Below are 4,717 nucleotides of genomic sequence, written 5' to 3' on the forward strand. Positions count from 1 at the left end.
CGGATAAGCGTGGTGTAAGCAGTATCATTAGTAGACCTGTTGCACTTTCTAACTTATCTGCCAATGAATCGCAGCCTTTGATTTGTTCTACCCACAACGTTATTTATGTGATCGTTCCAATTTAAATTATTTGTAATTGTAATCCCTAATTATTTAGTTGTATTTACAGCCTTCAGATTTGTGTGACTTATCGCGCAGTCGTAGTTTAGCGAATTTCTTTTAGTACTCATGTGAATAACTTCACACCTTTCTCTGTTCGGGGCCAATTGTCACTTTTCGCAACATTCAGGCATCTTATCTGAATCATTTTGCAGTTCGTTTTGGTTATCTGATGACTTAACAAGACGGTAAACGAAGGCATCATCTACAAACAATCTAAGAGGGCTACTCAGATTCTCTCCTATGTCATTAATATAGATCAGGAACAATAGACGGCCTATAACACTTCCTTGGGGAATGCCGTACATTACTTCTATTTTAATCGATGTCTTTCCGTCTAATACTACGAACTATGACCTTTCTCGCAGGAATTTACGAATACAGTCACACAACTGAGGCGATATTCAATAGGCACGGTGCTGATTAGAAGACGTTTGTGAGGAACGGTGTTGAAAGCCTTCTGAAAATCCAAAAATATGGAATTAATCTGACATCCCCTGTCGATAGAACATGAATATAAATGAGCTAGTTGTGTTTCACAAGAACGATATTTTCTGAATCCGTGCTGACTGTGTGTCTATAAATCGTTTTCTTCGAGGTAATTCATAATATTCGAACACATTATATGTTTATAAACCCTACTGCAAATCGACGTTAGTGAGAAGGGCCTGTAATTCAGCAGATTACTTCTACTTTCATTTTTGGATACTGGTGTGACTTGAGCAGTTTTCCATTGTACATGTTAATTTCATATATTTAGTCAATTTTTTGATCTATTTTGTATGCAACGCTTTTGTTACAAAAAAGTAAAAAAAATTGCAAAATTTTGTACAGTGGTGAAAAACAAACTAAAACTTCCCACCGGTCGTGTGCGAGCGTATTTTTCTCGAATAGCTCGAAAACCACAGACTCTATCGAAACTATTTCACAGCACACAAAAGGCTGTATTGCGATTTCTCTAGGACACTCACTTTCTGCGTCAGGTGCTGGAAAATCGCAGGTTATCATAGATAGTTTCTGTACGTCCATCCTTCTCATTATTATGTTGGAGGAACTTTGGTCGGTCACTTACGTATAGTGGAGGTGTTCTACTTTGTTACATGTTAAGGATAGTACTTCAGTGGTGCATAATTAATGTGGAAAACAAAGATTAAATGTGAGTACCACGTACAAGTGCACTACGGTAATATTAAGGGATAAATTGTGTTCTTGGGGTGTTAAAGGGTGGAAGGGGCGAGGTTGGATCGTAGACGTTCTTGGGCAGTTAGGTTGCCGGATTGTGGTCATGCACTTCGCTCCTTCATAGGTGTGCAAAATCAAGCTCGAGTAGGTGATTCCACACTCCGCCTTCCCCTTCACAAGAAGCAACTGAATGGTGTTTCACGAAGTGACACCGAGAGGTGGTTTAAGGCTACCGTAATCACCGAAGTCGCAGGGGCCCCCAGAGCTCGTGTAGAATGGATCGTAAATATTTATGTGATGGCAAAGATAGAAAACGTAGGTGTGAGATCCTATAAGAGCAGTTGCGACAAAAGGGTTCATTAAATAAACTTTTAATCCTGACAGTGTTTCGCTGAATTTATGGTGTGATGTGAAAGAATGTTGTGTTACTAAGACATCATCAGTTGATAATGTTGAAGAATCGTACGTTTTGTGCAAACAAGAATTAGTGGCTGACGAAGCTGTTCCGCTAGCGGAAACGTTAATTGTAGTGTTACTGCGGAAGAAACTAGAGCAGGTCAAAATGTCAAAGACGAGAGGAAATCTGCTCAGGAAGGTAAAGGCTTTCATCTTGTACATGATCTTACCGATCCAAATACCTGGTTAGCATAAATGTTAATTTTAAGGTAGGAGCGGCTAAGGAACGCTGGTGACATATAACATCGCATTTCCTGTGGATGGCGAGACAGAAAGGTGTTTTACTGTTTCTCTTTGCTTCCGTCATATTTCAAATGATGAAAAATTTAAGCGAACGTGGCTTGTACATTCGCGAACAAAAAAGTACGTTTTGTATTGCTTTTTCTGCAAGTTGTTCAGTTTGAGTGATCACAAGAAATGGTTTAGGAGAGTGGCAAAACTTGTCAAAAGTTCTCTGCAACCATTACCTGTCCCGCAATAATATTACTAAAATGTGCAAGTGGAAAGTGTTAAATCCAGCCTAGTCGTCAAACATGGGGTGACTAGGAAACCTGCATCCTCGGATCGCTAGACAGCATTAAAATAAATCGTATTAATGAGTTTTCCTATAAAATGAAAAAAATAAAATGCTTAACTTTGTGTTACACAGATGTGTCGCAAGCAAAGGGCGTCAGACAAAATATGAAATTTTTCCAGTATAGCAATCCACAAGCCCGTGTTACACAGACAGTACAAGCAAGTGATTAGAGTTGACGCTTCTATCCTAGTTGCTAGTCTTGAAGCTGCTGTAGAACTGGCTAATCTTGAAATTACTATTCGACAGTGACAGCCGGTGTGGCCGAGCGGTTCTAGGCGCTTCAGTCTGGAACCGCACGATCGCTACAGTCGCAGGTTCGAATCCTGCCTCTGGCATGGATGTGTGTGATGTCCTTAGTTAGGTTTAAGTAGTTCTACGGGACTGATGACCTCAGATGTTAAGCCCATAGTGCTCAGAGCTATTTGAACTATTCGGCAGGGTCGCGACATTTCGTGCGCGGCGCTTATGTCGCCTTCGCATAGGGGCCGCTGCTGTCGCTTTTTTTTCCTGGAGAGGGGTCGGTCAGCGTGCGATTGGCTGATATCTTCTCACAGCCATCTTTCTTTCTTTCTTTCTTTTGCTTGTGCCTTGTTCCCGCAATGACGCAGGGTCGGCATGGTTAATCGGAATTGGTAAGGTTAATTTAAGGGGTGGCCGAATGCCCTTCCTGACGCCACCCCGTACCCCCTGGGACAGAATTAGTGTATCCCAACTGTCTGTGTCTAGTGCAAACCATGGAATAGTGCGAATGTGTTCAGATGTATGTGAGCCGTGTAACTGAAGCGGAACGTGGGGACCAGCCCGGTATTCACCTAGTGGGATGTGGAAAACCGCCTAAAAACCACATCCAGGCTGTCCCTCACACCGGCCTCCATCGTTAAGCCGCCGGGCGGATTCGATCTGGGGCTGGCGTGCCTACCCGAGTCCAGGAAGCAGCGCATTAGCGCTCTCGGCTAACCTGGCGGGTATCTTCTCACAGCCATCTCTTCTCTCTCATTCCCGACTGGTGTGCCGGCGCTTGACTTTCCGCTGTAACATTCCTCCCTCCCCCCTCCCCCCTCCACCACAGCGACGGACCTTCGTCGTATATGGAGCACGACACCGACGGGGGATGCAGGAGCGGAAGCAGTGGCTGCAGGGGGCAGCAGACTTCCAGTCGTACTCCTCCAACCGGCCTTTGCTCTTGTGGAAACGTCCCCCGAAAAATGTCCGGAAGGGTACGCGTCCACCTCCTGAGGCCCATTCCCAGACGTAGTAGGCGTCGGCTGCTGCGGCGTCGGCAGGTCCAGCTCCATCGGCAGGACGAGAGGAGGCGGTGGACGCGATAGCTCCGTTGAAACGGTACCGTAGTTGCCGCTCCACAAGCAGCAGGATTCGCCGCTCGCTCGCACCGGAAATACAAACAGAGGTGGCTCCGCCGCCAAATTACTGCACGACGCGGCCGGCCGTGGGTGCAGCGGAACCCCATGTGGACGGATGGAGAACGTGTTAGGTCTCATTATGCATATTTGTATATGTCGTTTATCATGTATTACTTGTACTTGAATGCGAATCATGCACGTGAACATTCCTAATCCTACCCCCACCATTCCGTAAAGCGTGGCCAAATACAAATCGGGAAACAGCATAAGTAGTCCTGTAGTGTAGTAGTGCCAACCTTACTCATGGGTAGGGGATGAGAGATACAGCACAGGCAGGTCGAAGTCAAAGACGTTCCAGTATCATAAGATTTGGGGTGGAGAGGTTGATCATGGCCAAGTGGTTCCGGTACCCAGGAAGACCTCCGGGTGCCCGCCATATTCTAGGAGTTCTACAGAAGACGGGTAAGTGAGCAGAGGTGCCCTCAGTTCGTCAGTCTCGGTGTTCACAGGAAGAAAGGTATTTGAATATTTGAACTGATTCTTTTTTATTTCCGACTTCAGATTATGTAGCGAAACAGATGTACGCAATGATTGCTTTCTCGTTTATGTGGGAAATTTTGTGTGGAAACAGAGTACAAAGTCACATGGTGTCGTAAGCTACAAAGTCTCATCAATAGTTCCAATGTATAAATTCTATCGCGCAAATTGAGTGCAACGAAGTATATTCAACCGCGAGTGACTTATTTTGGTCGAAAAATTGGCCATAAAAATGTTTCTTTGTGCGAAGGGGGTCTTAGAACACGTGGTATGCCCATGCTAGTAATAGTGAACGTGGTTGATCATTGGGTAGCCAAATTATAACATCGAACGGTCACATCGTAATTCGCCGCATCATGGCATAGTTAAATTGAACGTAGTTTCCACTCCCTTTGTAGTTTGATGAACCGTAATTCCACGTGGAGGGCACGAGTTTCAAATAGTG

The sequence above is a fragment of the Schistocerca piceifrons genome, chromosome 4 (genome assembly GCF_021461385.2).
Source record: "Schistocerca piceifrons isolate TAMUIC-IGC-003096 chromosome 4, iqSchPice1.1, whole genome shotgun sequence".
Lineage (NCBI taxonomy): Eukaryota > Metazoa > Arthropoda > Insecta > Orthoptera > Acrididae > Schistocerca > Schistocerca piceifrons.